We start from the raw sequence: 22,908 nt of genomic DNA, 5'->3' as shown, positions 1-22,908 counted from the left end.
TGTCAAGCTTGAGGAGGATAGCATATTCTTGTTCTATAATTTGCCCTTTGGGCAAACCCGTCACTATGTTTTAACGAGCCTAGCGATAGTGAAACTCACTCTTGTCTGAATGGACAAGTTTGTCGCTATTGTTTTAATGAGTTTAATGCCAAGGATAACTCAGTCCTTTTCAATTTTAGAGAGTTTGAAAAGAGACGAAAAGAAAACTCCAATATTCCTTTTTCGTAATATAATCCCTTAAGTCTGAAAAAGTATAAAACAATGTGAAAGGGATGACTTTTTGATAGTTTTAACGAGCCGAACAAGTCAAACGCTCGATCTTTTTGTGTAATGATCCCTTAGGTCCAAAAAGATTAAAATCTAGAGGAGGGATAGCACTTCCAATCACTTTAACGAGCTGGAGAGGCCAATTGCTCGGCAATCTTTTCATATTTTCCAAGTCAGATGAAAAGAGCTTAAAGGAGACTCGTTTTCTGAGGAACGATTGATGTTTTCAGATAGCAGTTGGTTCCAGGTAAGGTTTGGAGCTTTCCAATCATGGCAGTGTAAAGAAGGTGGCTAATAGGATCACTCGTCACATTTGTTCCTCAAAAGGGGTAAACAATCAAATGGAGGCGAATGATCGGCTAAAACAAAATGAAGGTGATGGTAAGAACACGAACGAGGCTCAAAAGTTGATGATAATCATTCACAATGGTTATCTACCAGAGGTGGGTTCATTTTTTAATGAGCTTGAACTCTGGTGAAACATATGCTTATTGCTAGGTTTAATTTTTAACGAGCTTGAACTTCGCATAAAACTGCTCGTGATAATGGTCATTGATATTCGATTCACCGTTAACACTATGTTCTTTTGACGGTCGTACTACCTGTTCAATTGCTCCATCAAACTAATTAGAAATGAGGACATATGCTTGAAAAATGAGTTAAAAATCTAATACCCTACTTAAATTACGTGAAAAGTAACTTAAAATAGTTTTTTACCCCCCATTTTACCATATCTTTTAGAGTTGTGACTATTGGAGCTCTGGAGGTGTTTCCCCCCTTGATTTTCATCAGCTGATTCTGGGAGATTCTGTGGACGATTTTTGGTGCCGTCTGGACCAGGTAGGAGCTAAACCTGAGCTCTTCAATTGCATTCTTTCCTTTTTGAATTCTGAGCATGTTTTCCTACTTTTCTGGGCCCCTGGGGTTTGAACATTTCGTTCTGCCCCCATCGCACCTAGTATACATCGAAAGGTGTGATGCATCCCAGGCTGGCCACTGGCTAGTTAGGATGCATCTCACCTGGTGCATAGCTAGGGTGCGATGGGTGCAAGGAGGAAAACTTTTGCACTGATTTTTCATGGAAATTTTGCCTTTTTTTTGCCAAATCAGGATCCTAATTCTTCTCTTGTTTGTTTTTCAGAGATTCATCGGAGCAAAAATGGTTGTTACATGGCATGAATGTGAGCATGAAGAAGAGGACATGGTTGCCCTTCATGATCTGGGTACGGTAACTGCATTGCGGAACTGTGGCTTGCTCAAGTTCTTCCACATGTCTAGCATGAGGCAACAAATCAACTTGTTGCAATATTTCCTCGATGCATGGGATCCTACCGACCAAGTGTTCCAGATAAGAGGAAAATCCATCCCCATGACTATTGAGGACATCTATTTCTTGACCGGTTTATCGAGGCATGGCACCCCTCTCTCACTATCTGGTTCTGCCCGTGGGGGCAAATCTGTGAGGGATTATATTCACCGATACTGTAGAGAAGGATCTCAGCCAAGTAGGGACGGCAAGATCAGTATCTGACATGTCACGGATCGGTCCTTGAGGACTATTTTATTCAACTTTGCTAGACTGGCTGGTACCGCGGCCCTTCACTTGGGCAATAGGTCGTATATACAGTATGCCTTGGAATGTCTCGAACCCAAGGTATTCAACTAGTGTGATGTAGTACTTCTAGTGATCAAAGAATAGCTCACCAAGGTGAAAACCAGAAGATCTAAGAACTTTCGATATGGCTCTATTCTGACCGCTTTCGCCTTGGAGAGGATCCCATTGATGCAGCCAGTACATCTCACTTGGCTTGCCACCACCAACTGAGCCATGGATGCAGAGATGGCTCAACCTTATGGCCAGACATGCTGGTCAATCGTAGGTTTCATTCTTTGTTTGAGTGGTTCAATCGTCAGTAGATGACTTATGCCGAGTATCCATATGTTGGGATGGGCTTCCGAGGTGACCCAGACTTGGTGTTGCTGGCTGGCAAGTAGTGGGGTGCCATAGGTGAAAATCTCTGACCATATCTATGTTTATTGTTTCTATAATGTTCTTGTGTTTTTCAAATGTTCATCAAGACTAATCAAAACTCATGTGCTTATGCAGATATTGGGCCTGTACAACCAGCAGTGCGTCCGAGAGCAGTAGCTATTGTTCCAGTAGGAGAGGCTATAGGGAGGGCCATCCTTCACGACCTGGATGTATATGAGACCCTTGCAGTGTTGCAGGATTAGATTGAGGGTCTCACCCTTGGTATTCCTGATGTGAGGATCGATGAGCTGCCTCTGAGATTACAGTGCCACACCGCTGGCGTGCCAAGCCATTGGACTAGACTCTTGTGCACGATTGCACAGGAGATGACTAGTTATCACCAGCATCATTAGACTAGGGTGCCCCCTTGCATTTTGAGTTTTTGGCGGATATGACCGATTTTGTCCTGGACACAGAACACTATGTACAAACTATAAGCAGCCATATATATATTTTTGATTTTCGGAGTTTTATTTTGGTTATGTTATATGATCCTGATGCAGTTATTGATAAAATGCTTTCCTTTTACAAATGTTGCAAATGTCTATCTAACACATAATTTGCTAATGAATCGGTTAATGTGTTTAAGTTTCTGGAAATATGTTGATATTGAATAGAATCAAACTACCTTTCCAAAATCTTGACCCTTAGGAACATACGATAGATAGCTGGATTTCGAATGGAATAGATGCCTGTAAGCTGTAGAATGATGAGCTGTGAGTCTAGCCTAACGACAAGTTGGCGTATGCCATGTGCGATGGCATCAAAGAGGAGTTCTATCAACGCACTATATTCAACGATGTTGTTTGTTGATTGACCAATACACACCCATATAAAACTCACTAACTCGCTGCTTGGATCAAAGATGGCCCAAGCTACAAAAGATAGGTTCCACATACTATGACTCGCCCCGTCAGCATATCCAACAAATGATTCCAATGGGTTCGACATTTGCAACAAAATGCAAAAGTGGATTACCTAACCAAAACAATCACTCTTAACGAAAACAAAAATGTAACAAAAGCATATGAAGAGGTTACCGTGCCAAGTCAAGAATAGTAACGCTTAAGGTACAACCCATTTTTGGGTTGCGACAGTGGAATTCCATCATAATCTACTAGCTCATAGGCCCCTTTTGCTAATTCACACTTAAGAATATAAGGACCCATCCACAAATACTGGAACTTACCTGCTCCCAATTTATCAGATTCCTGATCGTAAAGCAAGACTAGGTCACCTTCTGAGAAAACGTGGGGTTTGACATTTTTGTCAAATTGTGCTTTGACCTGTTTCTTATGTGCTTCATTAGCCAAGGTGGCATCTTGATGGGTTTCATAGAGTTAGATTAACTCTAAGAAACGGGCCTCTTCCTCTGAAGTTTTGGGGAGGAGGTCAACTGCGAACTTGAGAGACGAAATTTCGCACTGAACTGGTAAAATTGTTTCCAGGCCATACACCAGCTGAAAAGGTGTAAACCGAGTAACATTTCTTACTGATGTCTGGTATGCCCACAAGGGTGAGTATAGGATTAGGTGCCAACTCTACTTATGGACTCCAATCATCCTTTGCAGCATGCTTTTCAGGACTTTGTTGATCACCTCAACTTGCCCGTTAGCTTGCGGATAATATGGAGTAGAGCTGTTGTGGGACAGTCCTAATTTAGTGGCCAATTCAACCATCATGTGATTGCAGAAATGTGATCCATGATCTGTGACTATAGATTGTGGAACGCTGAACCTAGCGACTACATGATTGATAAAGAAAAGAGTGGCCATTTCGCTGCTGTTGTTTAATGTAGGCAGTGCCTCGACCCATTTCATAAAATAGTCAACTGCAACTATGATATACCCATGCCCCTCGGTAGAGGTGGGGTTAAATTGCATGAAATCTGTGCCCCATTTTGCGAATGGCCCAACAGCAACTACTGGCTGCAGAGGTGCAGGTGGTATTCTGGTTTTGCGGTCAAAGATTTGACAAGCATGGCAACTTCTGACTGTGGTTATGAAATCTTTGAACATTATTGGATAGAAGTATCCTACTCGTAAAATATTTTGTGTCGTAGCATAACCAGATTAATTCCCCCCACATGTCCCTAAATGACAATCATTCAAGACTTTTTCGGCCTCCTCGTGGGTGAGGCACCTTTGCAGAACTGTATCGACACCACGATGGTAAAGCATATCACCGACGATCATGTAGTCTTTTGCTTGGTATCGAGTACGTCACTGTTCTGAGTGAGAGGTATTAGACCTATATGTTTGGGTTTGGAGATAAATGATTATATTTCCATACCACAGATTGCTTGAAGATATCAGAAACAAAGATTCATCCACGATTGTTGTTTTGGATATTGAATCGTTGGACGATGATGGGAAATCACACAGTAAGTCCACGAAAACTAGAGCTTTCTTTGATTTGGATTTTACGAATTCTAGATCAAACTCTTGCAAAATTGCTATCCACTTCGAATATTTTCCCCCAAGCAACTGTCATGACAAGATGTAAGTCATGGGGTTGCAATCTAACAAGACGGTAGTTTTTCCAAAGAGAACATAGTGTTGAAATCTCTGTATTTCTTGAAAAGAAATGAGAGCTATCTTTTCAACATATGAGTACTTTCTTTCTATATCGTTTAGGTTTCGACTTAAATAATAAACAGGATGTTCGATTCAGTTGTCTTCTTGAACTAAAACCATTGCAATGGTCGTGTCTGTTGTAGCCAGATACAAGTTAAAGTCTCTTTGATAATTAGGAGCATAAATTAATGATGCTTTTATTAGGGTTTCCTTTAGAGCATCAAAGGAAGTTTGTGCGACCTGATCCCAGTTCAAGGGTGCTTCTTTTCTCAAAAGATGCGTATAACCTTTAGCAAGCTCGGCATAATTTGGAATGAACCTCCTCAGAAAGTTTGCTTTCGCTTGGAGTTTCTGAATCTGAAGCAAATTTGCAAATCGATGATTGCATGAACCTTGCATGGGTCGAGATGAATTCTGTCCTTTCAAACTACAAAGCCAAGTAAACAACCAAAACCGATGCAAAACACACACTTGTGCAAATTGAGTCTTATTTTGTAGTGTCGGCAACATAGAAATATTGCTCTCAAATGCTGCAGATGATCAATCCGCTTTTGTGAGTGAGCCAAAAGATCATCAAGGTATGTTTGAACGATGTTCGTGATGTCATGGAAGGCATAATTCATTTCCCTTTGAAAAGTTTCCCCTGCGTTCTTTAAACCAAAAGGTAGCTTATGGTACGTGAATGTGCCCCACGGACAAATAAATGTAGTCTTTGACTGGTCCTGTGGGTAGATATTTATTTGATTATACTTGGAAAATCCATCCATAAATGAAAATATTTTGTATCTAGTGCATTCATCAATTATCTGGTCGATGAAGGGTGTAGGGTAGTTGTCCTTTAGACAAGCTTGGTTTACATCCCTGTAATCGACACACACTCTAATTGTTCCTTGCTTTTTCATCACAGGAACAATGTTCAATACCCAATCAGTTAGAGGAACTAGGTAAATGGAACCAACATGAAGAAGTTTTTCAACTTCTACAGTGGCTTTCTTTGGGTGCACCTGCCAAAGCCGTTGTCTTACTGGTTTGACATCTGGATACATCTTAATTTCGTGTTCAACTATGCTCGAGTCGATGCCTGGCATTTCTTCATATGACCATGCAAAGACATCTCTAAACTCGTGAAAGAGAGCGTAATATATTTCCAGTTCTGAAGAAGAACAAGATTTGTCGACATGAATATTTTCTACAACATCTAGTTTCATCGAGATATTTATGGTGATAGTTTCTTCAATATTGCATAGATTTTGCTTGGAATCCACCGTATTTATAGTATTTGATAGAAAATCAAAGACTGATGGATGATTAAGGTTGTCGGGGTAATCTTCATTGTAATCCAGAAGATGGGAACGATGGTGGTAATCTTCCCATGGTGCCCCCTGTATGTTCATTGACTGAACAATTCCTTCGTCTGTAGAATGTACTTGTGACCAAGGATCTGAAGAGGTACCATACTCCTTGATGAGTGTTCATTGGGGTTTGCCTCCCATGCTGAGAACATTGATTGCTACAATATTTCTATTGGGCTTGGAGGCAACACCTGGTGACGATCCATGCTAATATCGTGTTCGGACATCTTCTGAATGGAAGATACCATATTGTAGGTTCCTACCATTGCCACTTCCACCAGGTTCTTCGGAGGTGGTAGAGAAAAAGTACCCATCAATGTAGGGTCTTTTAGTAGGCCTACGCTGATATTTTGAAGCAACTGAGAGCTTCTGTGGATCATCGGAATGCTTCCTGTAACTTGCAAACTGTTGGGGAGCAATGCTTGTTGGTCGACAATTGTAATTCACCCTTGGAAGGGAAATGCAATCTTTCTGAGGTATGTCGACACAACAACAGCCATAGCATAAATCCAGGGTCTTCCCAGTAGGATGTTGTAATCGAGGTTTCCATTGATAACTTCAACATCAATTTCTATTGTTTTGCCCCCCAGTTTGACTTGCAAGTTACTTAAAATCCCATATGGAGTGTATGTTCATCGATCAAATGCTTTTAACTTCATCGACGATCATGACAAGGGTCATGAGCTTAAAGTTTTCCAGCAACTCATTGACATAATACATGTAGATGCCCCCTCATCAATAATTGTTTGATGAATAGTTTTTTTGAGGGATTTCACTTGAATGAGGAAAGCGAGCTGAGCTAGTAACTGTGGGTCATATCCTTTATGATTAAAGGCCACAAGATTGGAATCCGCTGGGTCAATCCCACCTATTACTGATAATAAAGCTTTCTTTTGGGAGGGGCAATTTTGTAGTACCTGAAGTGTCAACATAGCGGGCGGTGATTGAGCCAGGTCCTCTACTATATTATAATTATATGCCACTCTGGCATGACGATTAAATGTCGATTTGTGTACAACTCCTTTTGGTGGCTTTATCGTTAGCTCAGGAATGACAGGTGGCACAACTTCAGTTGAATTTGTTGTCGAACTACTAGGTTGATCAGTAGCCTTGTTGTTCGACAGCTGTGGATTCCCGTAATCTTTATTCCTTATCGATATCAAACAATCATTTTTCTATTTCGAAATGGATAGCATAAGGAATTGGGATGGGGAAGCATTGTCACTAGAAACCAGATTAGTTCCCGGGTTTGGAAATGGATCAGTCAATACTGTTGAGGTTTTTTAATTCTTAAAGAATTTCTTAACTTCAGCTTTATATGTACAATCTCTCGTCCAATGATCCTCATCACATATGAGGCATGGCTGAGTAGATTTCTTTTGCCCGGAAGGGTTTGCAGAAGATTTTACGGGAGACAAATCATCATGTTTCTTCTTTTTTCTCTTCCCTTTCTTCTTGCCTCCTGGTTTCTTTAGTTCTTTGCCTTTTTCAGTTGACACGGCATTAACCTCCGAGGTTAGAAGTTCTTCATTTGCATTTTGATCAGAAATATTACGGGCTTTCTTAGATGTAGCCTTTGTCGATTTTGTGCTCATCATACCTATCACGCCATCGCTGGCATGAGAGTCTTTGTTTGATTTAGGAGGAGGAGGAACGGAAAATTCTGGTCTCGGAGCATCAGGGATCTTGTCATAGAGTGTGCCAGACTAAGTGTGGATCAAGTCTAGATATTGTGCATGAGCAATGACCTGCTCTTTAGTGACAACCCCTCCCTTCACCACATCTTCTGTTATAGAAGGTAACAAAGACTTAATAAACCATTCATCTAGTAGCTGATCAAGGACATATGTTTTTACCATTCTATGACGACGTCGCCATTCTTGAATATGATCGGATATGTGAGTGGCCGTCATTTGCTTGAAATTGGTAAGAAGCTTTGTTCCTGTTTCATACCTTATTGGTAATGGAAGATGGGTTAAAAAGGTTGTGGTAAGGGTGTTGAAGTTATCGAATGAAGCTCTAGGCAATTCGATGTACCATTTTGCTGCCAGACCAGTTAACATTCACTGAAAAAGGCGAAGCCAAATCGAATCATCATTGAGAGTGTTGGATGAATGCCACAGATGAAAGGTCATCACATGATTTGATGGGTCTTCACCTAGATTTCCATTAAATTTAGGAATATATGACGGAAGTTTATGAGGAATCGTCGGCCACCAAGGGGCATAAGTGATTGGATCGTTCATTAGCCAATTTACATCTGGTAACTCTAGAGTCGCCACGAAGGGAAATTGTTGATTCAGGTTTGGCGAAGCGTACCCAGGATAAGATGGGATCGCCTGAGCAGTGGGTCTTTGCACACCAGCATAATGTATTTGATGTTGATAACTTTGATAAGGTGGTTGGGCATAACCAATTTGAGATGATTGGTGATAACCGTCTTGAATATACAACTGCCCATTACCTGCAAAGTTTTGTTGCTCAGGTCCTTAGTAAGCTTGTTGGAATTGCGGTTGTTGATGTTGCACCAGCCATGGTTGTGAAACCATTTGCTGTTGGCTAATACTGGACATTTGACCAAGATGAGGGGTAATAGTACCCGTTTGAGCCTGAGTCGCTCTAGTTAAGGAGCCACTAATTGGTGATTGCAGTTGTGTCAGGAAGAAAAGAGGCTGTTGTACAACGACCTAAGAAACTTGAGGTTGGCATGCAATACGCAATGCTTGTACTTGTGAGACTATCACAATAGCTGGTGTAGTTGGGATATTCGACACAGGTAGACTCGATTGCATTGAGTATACAACTCTTGGTTCTTGAGGCAGTATTAGCACCCAACCACTGCATGTGATTCCAATTTGACCTGAATTCAGTTGTAAACTCGCATATGGTTGTTCTCCTGGAGGGAACAATGAAAGGGTGTAGTGCCCCCCATATGGTGGCAATCTAGTGCTCAAATAAATGATTGGCCTTTGGAGACCAGACAGCCCAAATTGATATTTTTGCGAAGGATCAATTTGTTGAGATTCAACATAATAGATTCCAGATACTATTCTGGATGAACAAATAGGAACAGACCATACTATCGAAACAGTCCCTGGGTGGACTCCTTCTAGCGGTTGAGAGTTAGTTGGGACAGATGGTATACTAGCGAACTTCATCAGAGTGGTGGCAGGAGGTTCTTCTACCGCTGTATCGGACGACACAGTCCTAGATGTCAATGGTTGTCCATACATATTGAGTCTATCTAAAAGACTTCCTAGCGATTCTACAGGAACTTGTGATGAAGGGGTATTAACTTCTGAAGTAGAAGGATTTAGGTGGATCCCAGTCCCAAAAGGCAATGGAATACTGGATGGGAGATCCTCCGTAATCTCTTCTATAGCAATCAATCTGAGTGGAAGAGGCAGACCATCAGGTCCGTAAAATATTTCTGGTGCCGAAGAAGATATAGATTCCGCAGCGATAGATGCTGGAGGGGTAAGACCTTTCAAATCAATTCTAGATGGAGCTGGTTCAGGAATAAAAGTGTTTACTGTCACACTAGGATCAGTTCCAATGTCCTCTTGTAACTGCAGAACTTCTTCTATAGAGGCAGGGATACCAGAAATGGTTGGAGTAACCAGAGTCTTAGAGGATGTTGAAACACAAGTTTCAAACAAAAAAGGAGACTTTTACCCAGTTAAATGAGTTCGCATGGCCCAGAATGGTTTCGTTTCTGGAGTCAAAGATGGTTGACTCGTCAGTCTCTGTGAACGACAGGGTTTTGATTGACTTTCTTCCACAATTGCGGATTATTTGATCAACTCAAAATAAGAGGGAGAAATGTTATTCCGAATTAAATGAATTTTAGATGTTTTGACCCAACTTGTTTTTTCAATTTTTAAGAGTCAATAAAAAGCTAAAGATGACTCCAGTCACCTTTGATTTTTAATGAGCTTGAAGTGACAAGTGCTTAGATGGACCTTTTCCTTTAAGGAGTTTGAAAAGGAATGAAAGAGACTACTCTGGAAATCTAGATAGAGGGATTACCAAACCAATCGCAAAATTGCAGAATACTTTTTATGGTACGGCAGTCAGTCTTCCCGAATGTTGTGTTTAGTGCATTGTTATCAATAAGGCAGCAGACATGACTTCCTAAGGATAAAGGATATAGCCTATTGTGGTCTTCCAATATATACTCGATGGTACATGGGAGCACAAGTCCGTACTGGCACTTGCCGTCTCAAAGAGGATGAATCACCCAACCTACGATGAAAGTGCCAGTTACCAGGCTTTACGATGCCAGAATACGTCTCTAGCCTAGACTTCTAAATGTTGTGCGTTATGTTCCAAAGCGTTTTTATGTTCATTGAATTTATTTTATAGTTGATCTTTCTTAAGAAGTTTTCCTTTAAGGTTCACCACGTGATGTAGATATACAATTCCTAAAATACAATCTAAGATGATAAACAGTCATTTAATCTTCTTTTTGCAATGAAAATCCTAGCTACTAAGGAAAGAGAAATGAAATCCTTTCAACATAGAGCAGCGAGCACACACTAGATGCACTGTCCTAAATGAAAATCAACAAGCAGTCTAAATGCAAATGCACATGCATGTATTTGTTTTCGCTTTCTTAATGTGTGAATGACAAAAATAATGCTAAGTACAAATCTGAATTATTCCTTCTTTCAAAGTGACAGTACTAATGATTTTTTTTTCAAAAGACGAAAAGGAGACAAGATGACACTTTGCAATTTTGAATTGAAAATTGCTTTCGACACTTGAAATACTACTAATTTAGATCAAATACAAGAGTAACAATGTAATCAACTATCAAAAAGAGAAGGATTCTTTTCCTTGACTGAAAACGACACTTGCAACACTTTCAAATCAAAAGACGATAGTTTGATTAAGCTACTATTTTGTAATCGAGAACTGTGAATGGCGAAAAATACACAAAAACATTCACAAATATTTGTACAATGGAGGTTAGACGATGCAAAGGAAGGGGGTTTCAATAGTGGTCTACTGATCATAGACAACAAAACTCCTGAATAAAGATGAAGAGAGTGAAGACAAATCAAAATCTAGAGGCAGAACTAATCTTGTCTGATCATTGCACCTGTAACACAGGGAAATAGGGATGCATCCCACCTATTGCACATGGGAGGTGTGATGCATCTAGATTGCCAAGAAGATAAGGTGCGATGGTCCAGGACGAGACTTTAACTTGGTTTGGTCACAGTTTGCAGCTTAGTTCAGGGATTTAGGCCAAGCAAATGATAGTCAATAACTACAAAGTACGGGGGCTGATCTAATGAGGTTACTCAAGCTACCTCTAGGGCACTTAGGATGTTTGCAAGTCAATTGTTTAGTTCATAAACAAACCCAAAGATTGACTGAAGCAGCATTGATCTACTTTGCACTTGCATAGCAAATGGAGTTCAAAGGCTTGTTGGCTTAACTTCAGGCTCCATCTGTGGTTTATGAATCAAACAAATAGAGACAAGCAATCAAACTAATCACTCCCCAGTGCAGTCGCCATTTTGTTATCGGAAAATCTAGTGTCTATTTAGAGCTGCTAGTCCCACTAAGATGAGTAGCTATCTTAGAAACAAACAGATTAAAGTCACTTGTTTTTCCTTTACGAGAGAGAGATGAGAAAGAAGCAGAGGGTACTAACCTCAGTCTTCCACTTGGCTCCTTACTTGTTTCCTTTCCCCTTTGACAGAATCTCGCCACTGCTTCCTTACTTGTCCCACTTCAAAGAGCACCTATAGATTCACAGCAACATAATACCATCAAAGCATAGAGATCTTTCACTGTAAACAATATAGGATCAGATATATATTGACCATACAAATGCATATATCAACACAATATTCAGAGATACAAAAGAATATGGAGGAAAACTCAAATAGCTTTATTAGTAGTAGAAGAGAGGATTACAACCACTTGGTATGACCTAGCACCATCCTCCTAGCTTGAAAGCTCTCTTCACCTCACACAAAGAAAGATCACCCAACAATGTCTTCAAAGAGAAACCAACAGCACCTCTTTGCAAATTACCAAATTCCAACCTTTGGATCTTTGGCATGAGGGATCCATTTATAGATATTTGCAGGGGGGTGAGTCAGCTTCTGGGATTTTGATTAGTGTCATCTCTCTGATAGTTCTTGGTTCCACTTGGAGATTTCATGATCTCTTACTCATCCTTGGGCGAACTCAGGAAGGCAAGTGTCAAATGAGTAGCTTCTAGAAGATTATCAGGGTCTCCACCTAGCAAATTTCTTGTGCCATTTGTCTGTTCTTGCTCATCACACCATACAGAAGGGATTTCCAGTATGCATCACACTTTTTGCATGTGGAAGGTGAGATGCATCACACCCTTTGCACTAGGCAATCTGTATGGTCCTGCTTTGACCAATTCTGAGTGGTTTTTCATGGAAAACATTTGGGAGATGATGTAATCAGCTGACCTTGCTCCTTTATGGTATGAAACAACACTTTTAGGGACTTAGAAGCCCTTGGTTTATGGACATATGTGATTGGGGTTGCAGTGCCAAAATATGTCTATAACACTACCCACCAAAAATTTATGCAAGTTATTTCCCCTTCGTAGACAAATAATTTTTCCACTTCATATATTAATTTGCAATTTTTCTAAAACCATATTTTTCACTCGAGTGGCAAGGACTACCCTACCCTGCAACACTTTCTCATCCTCAATCTCCTAGGTTCCTGACTCAATTGTAACCTTGATCTCGATGCTCCTACATCATACTCCCGAGGAACAAAAACTCTTCATGGACACATGTCCATGTGTCCTCTATCGCTTGCAAACTTTTTCCTCATAGTTATCTCTTCTTTTTCGTATCCTCAATGATCATTTTATTCCTACACAAACCCCTTTTTCATGACTTGAAATCTACCTGACTGCCTAAGATCGATGACTTAGTTAGGTGTAGACTGCCTCAAATCGTCGGTTCTACCCAACATAAAGTTTCTCTCTTAATGATCTGACATCCTCTTTTAATTTATGCTTACCACAATAATGCATGATGAAAAATATTTTACATTAGTGGTTTTTTACCAGGAACTTTATTGACTCAGGTTCACACAATTTCAAAAGTTTTTAATCTCTAACCAATATCATTATTAAATTACATTATCCAAGGACTATTTCTTAGGGATGTATTCCTTCAAGGATTTATTGTATATACCTCTCAAACCCACACACAAAATACTTTTATTTATAACTCACTTCGTTTTCTTCTTCATCGTTAACCATGCTTCTATTTCTTTTTTTTCCATCTTCTGTTGCTTCATCCTTTTGCTTTCCTTCATCATTATCCACTTTTCTTTCCTATTGTTGCATATGTAATTTGTAAATTTTTGTGGGCATTCCACTCAATGGTTCATCACAACAAATATGATAAATTGTACTTAAAAATCTGAAATCTACACCACGAGGGTTTATTTATCTTTACATTTGTAGATTTGTAAATTACTGATTATTGTGTATGCATGCTATTTATAATTATGCAAAAATTAGAGAACAATGAAATAAAAACCCACAAAATGCGATTGACACAAGATATATTTTAGGAAACCATTTCAGGAGAAAAACCAACTGGAAGGTGAGGTCGCTTTGCTCTCTTTATTTGAATAGAAAATGGATGCAAGTACAAAGAAGGCATGTGGCCCATAGGCTAACACAATGCAAAAATTTGGGCTACCACAATGCAAAAATTATCTTTGTTTCTCTCTCCCTATCCCTTTTAGTTACTTTATTTTTCTATGACACAAAATGCACTAAAAAAGAATGGAACCCTTTTCCTCCTAATGGCCCATTTATAACACAACTTGATAGCCAACTAGTGGTTAGGTTTGACTCACTTAACTCTTAACCAAAGTTACAATATGGACTATTTTAGAGTCTTCTTCATCATGATCACGTGTCTAGCCCATTTTCCATGAATAATGGGGGCTGACGTGGAATCCCCTCGAATTATGGTGGCCAAAAAAAGAAGGTCAACTTCCAAGTGTTATAACTTTTCCATATGGACTCCAACTAAGTTGATTATTGCATTGTTGGAAAGGTATTTGTGTGTAGAATAGGAGAAAAGAGTGTAGCACTAAAGTGTCAATGTTTTACCCCCTCAAACACTCTTTGATGCCTTAAAATTATCCCAGAAGATTTTAGGCCCTAATTTGCCAAATTGGGTCTCACCAAAAATGGTCATATGAGCTGATTCCTCCAATTTTTCCCCCATAAAATAATTGAGATGGATGAAAAAAATATAATTATCAACTGTGAATCACTCCCTATTTTTGGATACTTCTAGTCCAAAAATGCTTCCACTGAATGAGGTGAGTAAATTTTTCCTCAACCTTCTCTTGGGTGTTCCATTTAGCTTTGCCTAGAAGTTTTCCTTTCAATCCAATCTGTCAAAGTTCATGTTGTCCTTATCTTGTAGTTCTAAACCTCTTTTGAAAAACTATATTTTCTGTCATTTATAGCTTACTTTAGGCTTGCATGTATTGTAGTGGTTGGTGATATATGTGGATTATTGTCTCCTTTCCCATTAGATAATGCTTTCTCTTCTTCACAGATTACGCCATGGCATAAACCTCCTTATCATAAGTAGGGTAGTTAACAACTACCCCATGAAATAATTTAGAATGGTAGCATACAAGCCTTCCTCCCCATATCAAGACCGCTCCCATAACATACTCACCAACATCTATCTCCACTTGAAAGGGCTTATCCAAGTTTGGTAGTGCAAGAACTAGTGCTTGACTGATCTTCTTATTTAACTCATCAAAGACCCTTTGTTGACCTTTTCCTCACTGGAAACTCTCGCCACTTTTTGTTATGGCATGGAATGATATTGCTACCACTAAAAATTATGCTATGAATTTCCTCAAGTATTGTCGCCCCAACAAAACTCCTAACCTCAAAAACATTAGCAGGCATCGAGAATTTCATGATGGCCTCCATCTTGGTAGGATCCATCTTTATCTCTCCTCCACCTATCACATACCCTAGATACACCAAAGACTATTGTGAAAACTCACACTTCTTGATATTTTCTAGCAATTGGTGCTTCTTTAATGTCTCTAACACCTACATCAAATGTGAGATGTGCTCCTCCTAGGTAGCGCTATATACTAGTATATAATCAAAATAGAAAATAATAAATGAATCTATAAAATGGTGCAACATATCATTAATTAACCTCATAAACATAGTTGGTACATTGCATAGGTCAAATGGCTTGACTACCCACTCATACAAACCTTACCTGTTTTTGAAGGCGGTATTCCAAGTATCTTATTCTCTAACTCAAAATTGGTGATATCTAGACTTTAAATTCACCTTGGTGAAGTATTTCGCTTGCTGCAACTAATTCAACAAATCATCAATCTTGGGTGGGGGGTACCTATTCTTGAGTGTGATTTTCTTCAGTGCCATGTAATTAATACACATCCACCAAGTCCCATTCGTTTTGGCACTATGATGATGGTTGACCCACATGGTAGTGTACTCAATCGAATGACACCCCATTCCAGTAGTCACCTCACTTTCTTCTATAACAGACTAAATGTACAACCCAATGTTTAGCAAGGGAGTCCTGAAATATCTGGATCTTATGCTTCACTTCCCTCTTAGGTGGTAGCCCTTTAGGCTCCTAGTACAAATCCCTATAAGCCTATATAAACTCTTCTAGTTGTTGTTTTTGCTTCTTAGTACACCCCTCCAAGTTTTCCTTTGCTCTTGTCAACTCTTCTACAAGGTGATTCTCTCTTAAAAACAATTAGACAAGCTTCTTGCCATAACTGGTCATTTTCTTAGCTTGGTCGGCATTTACTGGTGAAAGTTTTAACTTTCCTTTGTGCACATTGATGGTGAATTAGTTTCCATCATTGGCAAGTTGGTATTGGTTGGCTTTGCACATGAATATTTCATATACATGTACATGTAGGGACTTCCAAACACCACTCCACATACATCAAAGGGAACTACATATAATTCTACTTCATCAATAAAATAAACAGTGATAGTTAATCTAATTTTGCATTGTTTTGTTACCTCTAACTATGCTTCCTTATTTACCAATCCTAATGAGTATAAGCTCGGATGATCACAAACTTCCAATGCAAATTTGTTTACTAGCTTTGCTGAAATGGGATTTGCATGTGATCCTGAGTCAAAGAGAGCATGAATATTTATCTTCCTTACTTGTATCTTTATGTGGAAGAGTTTGGTCATTTCTTTCTCTTTCTATTGCTAAAGGTTGTTGAGTTTGCCATAATTTAAAAAATGAGTCCTCTAGATACACTAGAATAAGAAGTTAATACACTTACATTCTAAAAGCATAGATGGATCCTCTCAATGCACTAGAACATCAAATTAATAAGCTTACATGCAAGGAAATAGGCTCTTTAGGTGAACACTATGATGAATTCTCTTCCAAACAACATGGCCAACCCCACCATAATTGTCAAGAAAAAAAGTCCAACAACAACATTCACTTTCCAATGGTTTAAAGCATGTTTTCAACATAGAAAACCAACATTATTCCCAATACTTTCTTGAGTTTTGCTAAATTTATTTTGTCTACTTTGATTTTGTTTAACTCTAATATGTCTAGATTCTCTCAAATAACATATTTAAACCAAACACTTTTAATATTTTGTATCTTACTATAACTTTACTTATTATTAAAATATTAATATATAATAAATAAAATATTTATATTTATATTTTAATATATCTCTTAATTTTATTAATATATAATATTTTAATATATGTTTATATTTATATTTTATAAACATAAACCCCAAAGTGTAAAGTGAGTATTAAAGGGATGAGCGGCGAAATTAGTGACTAAAACCCCAAAGTCCCCAGCATGTTGAGACAGAACAGAGGCTTGGGAAGGGTAGGTCAAAGTTGTAATTATTTACGGAGACTCCGGAGTTTCGGTGGGGCGGACACATATGAGTGAAGGGTTTTCTTTATTTTTATTTTCTTTCTGAGGTAAGTAAGAATGTAATAAAAAGTCTATCTAATGTAAAGGTTATTCTGCTTCGCTTGCATTGAAGAAGAAGGAAGGTTGGTTGGTTTAGTTCCTTGTGGTAGCCTTGGTCGATTTGCTCTTGGAAATCTCCTTTGAAGTTGATTTTATAAACAAAGATGTTTTTTATGGGTTTTCCCCTTGGAGGGTTTTTCCCTAGCTTGGAGCCTATATGTTGTGCTCATTTTTGTATGGTTGTGATATTTATTATTTTGGCATTTATTTGATGATAAGAACATAAAAATAATGAAGAAAAATAATAATATATATTGCAAGTAAATTTCATGTAAAGAAAAGTGAATTAAATGTTGTCTTAATGAATTTTCCAAGATGGTTTTCAAGCTAAGGTCAAGAGTATGGGTAGCTAGAAGATCACGGGAAGATTTTTTGCAATCATTGGAGAAATTTTGAGGTCTAAAGTGGGTTTCCTAAGGAATATTAAAAAATAATATTAGAAATAATAACATAAGATTAGATTACTTCATCAAATTTTCGAGAGGGAAAAAAACTACCTTTTCAACTCGTATTTTCAACTTATCTCCCCATAATTTTACTCAAATTTCGAGTGGGAGCACTCGTTGGATGTGGAACTTATTTCCTCATCTAAGGAGTACACATGTTGCATACTTTCGATGGACCCTGCTACATGAAAAATGAGAAATACATGAAAAACCATGATTGCAATCATGTTTTTTCATGTATTTCTCTGTTTTTGTGTAGCAGGGTCCATCAAAAGTATGCAACATGGGTACTCCTTGAATGAGAATTTAAATTCCACATCCAACGAGTGCTCCCACTAGAAATTTGGGTAAAAATGTTGGGAGATAAGTTGAAAATATGAGTTTAAAGAGTAAGTTTTTTATTATTATTATTATTTTATCCTTTTACCTTTTTACTCCAAAAATGGTGAATCATCTCCCATGGTTGACATCATCATCTTGAATCATATTGGCTCTTATAAAGTTGACTTTGGTTGTAGATTTTTATTTTGAGGCCCTTTTTTGAACTCAAAATTTCTCTAATGGCCTCCAAAATCCTAAAAGAATAGATTGTTTGTGAATGTCTTGAAGGCCAAATAAACAACCACAAGTGCATACATCATTAGAGAAGATCATCTGAAACAACTGCATACTTGGAGGAAGTAAACCAAGCAAGAAAGGAATATGTATTAGTGTATTTTTGAGATTTTTTATTTATGCATGACTAAGAGAAGAAAGGTTGAGTTTGAAAGGTTTGATCTTGGAACCTTTTTGTTGAGAAAACCTTCAAAGAATAATGCTACAACCATCTATAATATTTCAGGAGCATCTAAGACCTATTATGTGTGTTAATTTATGGTTACAACAATAGTTTAGAAGGTCACAATGTTGGGCTTGGAATCTGAAATTTGTAAGGTATCTAGAAGGGTTGGATATGCTCATTTCAAGAGATTTGAGGTACAAAGAATGAGACTCATTTTAGTCTGAGAGTTAATAGAGTATAACATAGAGGAAACAAGGTTGAAGTAAGAGGATTGTGCATGATTTTGGAGATCTGATATGGTCGAATTACGGTATACTTATAGAACATATAGGTTCCCTAATAGGTGGCCGAAATCCTTAGAGTATCATGATAAGATCATAGTTGGTTTGGATTGCTAAATGAAGCATATTGCTTGTCTTCCAAGGTGAATAAGTGCTAGAATGAAAGATTGAAGTTGGCAGAAGGATCCTAGCCCAGTTTTTTAAAGTCGTCACAATGAGCGTGAACTTCTTGACAATGCTATACTCACCAACATTCATGGGATCACCCCAGTATGAAGTCCCAACTAGACCTCACACCATTTGGTGTGGGATTGCCATCTGGTATGATGGCCCAATTGCCATTGCCTTAAGGATTTGCCTCAACTCTTACTTGTCAGCACAGGAGAGTGGTTCACTTTGTCATCGAGAAGTGAGCTTCGGCTGCCTGGTGAGTGTAAGTTTACTTGTGTCAATGGTTCTTTCACTGTGAGGGGAAGAGAGTGAAGGTGAGTTCCAGGTTGAAAGGGATCAGTCCCAACTCGGCTAGGAACAGACAACACAAAAGGACATGCACAGCTTCTGGCAAAGCAGTCCACTTGGATGTGATCGTCACAACATACAAGGTAAGATAACACGTACAAAACTCATAGATTAGTATGAGACAAGTGCGATGTTGTTGCAAGAAGGTTCATGTGTCTGTCTGATGTCTAACAGATCAGTCGACACGAACAAGACAACATTAACAACATATACAACACATTTCCATTAATAAATGATGCATTACAACAAATGAATAAGTTCAGATGTAGAACACATGGTTAAATAAACATGCATTACAAGTGTTAAAGATCAGTCTTACAACAAATACATTACATGTATGAAAAAGTGTTGGCATGTTAATAGGTTTCTGAATTAAGAGAAAGTTCCAAGACACATCGTTACACCATACATCACTAACCTTGTTTGTGGGGCGTTGGAGCCACTACTTACTCCTCAAAGAAAAGATTATAGACTCTCTTGGCTATGTGGGAGGAGCTGAGGTGAAAAGTCCTTTCATGTACAAATGAGGGGGGTATTTATAGCCAAGGGTGAAACTGACCATTGTGGCTATTCAACTACCCTCATGATCATTTGACTTCCATGAATTTCAGACTTACATGACTCTATGTTCAACAAGTGGGTCTCTTGGACTTCCACGTTACATCACATTGATTGACAAAAATCCCATAGTAGAGATGTGGGAAACATGACTCATGACTTGACTCGACATGAGTTCACATGACATTGCTGGTACATTTGTGCTACTGCTGGAGTTCATGTCGAGCTAGAGTGCTACTAAGTGATGGATGTCTTCATGGTGTACCATAGCTTCATTTCCACATGGTGAAGCACATGGAGTCTTTGATGGTCCTTGGTTCGCTTGATGAAGCTTTAGCATGTTGTTCCTTGCTTTCATGCTGGAAGGCTTGACAGGCTCACTTGTTTGCGAAGGTGCATGTTCGTCACGTTCGTTTGTTTAGCATGCTTTGCTTGTTTGTCTATTGGTGAACCTGTCCATCTGCATGTGCTCCCTTCATTCATCCCGTTCTTCACCTTGAAATGTTTGTTGATGTACCTGTACCTACAGTCACTCATGACGAGATGACATTAAATCCAAAGCCTCCTAGTCTACCATGACACATGATCATTCGAATGCAAGTGACTGTGAGAGGCAGCAGGCTATGATGCAGGATGATGGCTCCAGGAAATTGCTGATGAGAACCATGCAAGAGTCACTGAGAGATGGAGATAGGCGATCTGAGTCGACAGTGATTGACAACAAGGTATAGCTTGGCTGGGAGGCAAAATTGCACAAATTTTGGGAGGAACAGTCCAGGTTGGTGGAAGGAAATGCAGGCATGCTTTGTGCATTTTTTGGAACCAAGAGTCAACAAGGGCTAGACAACAAAATTTGTGCAATTTCCCAGTGGAATGGGTTGGGCTACATGAGGGGTCAGTAGGCAAGGATTACGCAGTTCTTCAGGGGAACTCCCTAGGAGACTGGCAGCCAGATCTACGCAATTCCTAGAGGGAACTTCCAGTTGGCTACTCGGGTCACTAGAAGCCAATTCTACACAATTCCCAGAGGGAACTGCTAGTTGGCTGCTGGGGTCACTGGAAGCCAGACTTGCGCAATTCCCAGAAGGAACTGCTAGTTGGTTGCTCAGTTACTGACAGCAGAAACTATGCAATTCCTGGAGGGAAGAGGCGGTCTACTGCTGGGAGATGCTAGCTGGGAGAACTACATTAAGGCTGGGAGGCCAACCTACTAATCATCTTTGCCCAATTTCTAAGCTGATCTGACTGATGGCAGCGGGGGTCCTGCTCATGAGCATTATGCAATTTCTGAGATGAACAACTGGTTGACCATCTAGGTGGCCAGCATGAGTGCTGATTAAAATGCTTGCGGGTAGCATAGCTTGAAAGAACTATCTTGGTGCTTCTACGTTGTTCTGGTTGAAATTAAATCAGGTCAAAAGTAGGGTGATGGTCCGGCTATCAGTGAAGAGTCTGGTCATTAGAACTTTAGCAAAAATGACTAAGTGTGTGAACAGACGAAAGATGCATGGGTGATCATACGAAAACACACTCGCATGACTTGAGGAAAAAATGACCAAACCATCCACATACATATGTTAAACATGACTGACTGACGGTGCAAACGACAAGCGTGGCACTCGTGATTGATCATTCATGATCAAGACAATGCTTGCACGATAGTGAATTTGACTCTATGTGTGAGGGTGACAGATGCTTTCGTGGCAAACACATCAAACACATACGAAGTGAAGACTTTGAGCATAACCAGAAAACGGTCTCAAGCATGACTTAGACATCAAAATGTAGAGACTTGAGTGCATTAAACAAGCAAGGCAAATGTAATATTGACATGAGCTCAAGGAGTGAACATGAGTGTGTGCAGTCATCAAGTAAAACTCTCCAAGGGAGGCTCCGAAGTTGGTGTAGGCCAAAATTTTGGAGGGTGGTTGTAGCCGCTACAACACTTGGTGACACACTGGTAGAACTCCAACTTCTATGTTTCGGTTCATTGCTAGCATAGGGCCTTGGTCCTTTAGGAAGTATTGAATCATTGTGCAGGTTACATCAGTTTCCCCACTTACCCCATGGACATACATGGTTCATCCTTTTCGAATTCAGTCAAACACAATCAAAAGTTCAGCTTAGATCTTAGTGTTTCGAATCTAGGAAGGGTATTTTAGTTCATGAGTTGAAGATTTTTAGAGTATAGGTTTTCATCTCTGGTGTTACTCCACTGCTAGCAAGCCTAGACAATACCTCAGTGGAGTCACGCAGGAACACACACAGTGCTCCACTGCCAGCGAGCCTGGTCAGTACCCTGGTGGAGTTGCATGCTTCACCTCTCTGTAAAGGAAGACTTTCACTTTTTTCGCCTTTTTATTTTTTAAGAGAATTGTGCATAGGCACTTATTTCTTTTTGGGGCGAAAGAGGGATCTCGACTTATTGAGAGCAAAAGAGGTTGTTCCTTTAGAGAAGCATGTAAGACCTCTGACATAGGTTTGCTTGTTTAGATTTTTCCCCTTCTCTGTTTCTACTAATTTGATTAGCTTCAGAACACAGAGTAGAAGGCTGAGTATAGGCATGGGGTTTCCCACTGTGGACATAGGTTCATGGTTGGACTGAAGCTTCCCTTACGGATGGTTCATATTTTCTGTCAGGACTTCATTGGTCGAAGGTTGTAACCAAGCACAGAGAAAACGGACACAATACTAGCCAAATGCTGGAGTGTCATAAGTCTCTTCGAATTTCAACCACATACTCTATTCAAAAGCCAAAACGTAGTAGTTGGTAGCACTTATTTTTGGAAACAAAAATAGTAATATATCCAACAAACAAAATGCACGTGAACAAAAATAGTAATCAGAATAAAACAAAGCAAAAGCAAAGATAATAAGAAAAAAAAACCAAATGAAACAAAAAGCAACAAGGAAACTATGTACATGGCATGGGCATGGCCCAACCTATTGGAAATAATGCTTGAGGTCTTGTCCGTTGATGGGAAGGTTGTCAATCCTCCTATCCAGTGATAGCAAACG

This window comes from Pinus tabuliformis, chromosome 9 (assembly GCF_031772625.1).
Source record: "Pinus tabuliformis cultivar Carrire ecotype Pingquan chromosome 9, CPIR1, whole genome shotgun sequence".
Classification (NCBI taxonomy): Eukaryota; Viridiplantae; Streptophyta; class Pinopsida; order Pinales; family Pinaceae; genus Pinus; species Pinus tabuliformis.
This window is presented reverse-complemented; position numbering follows the sequence as displayed.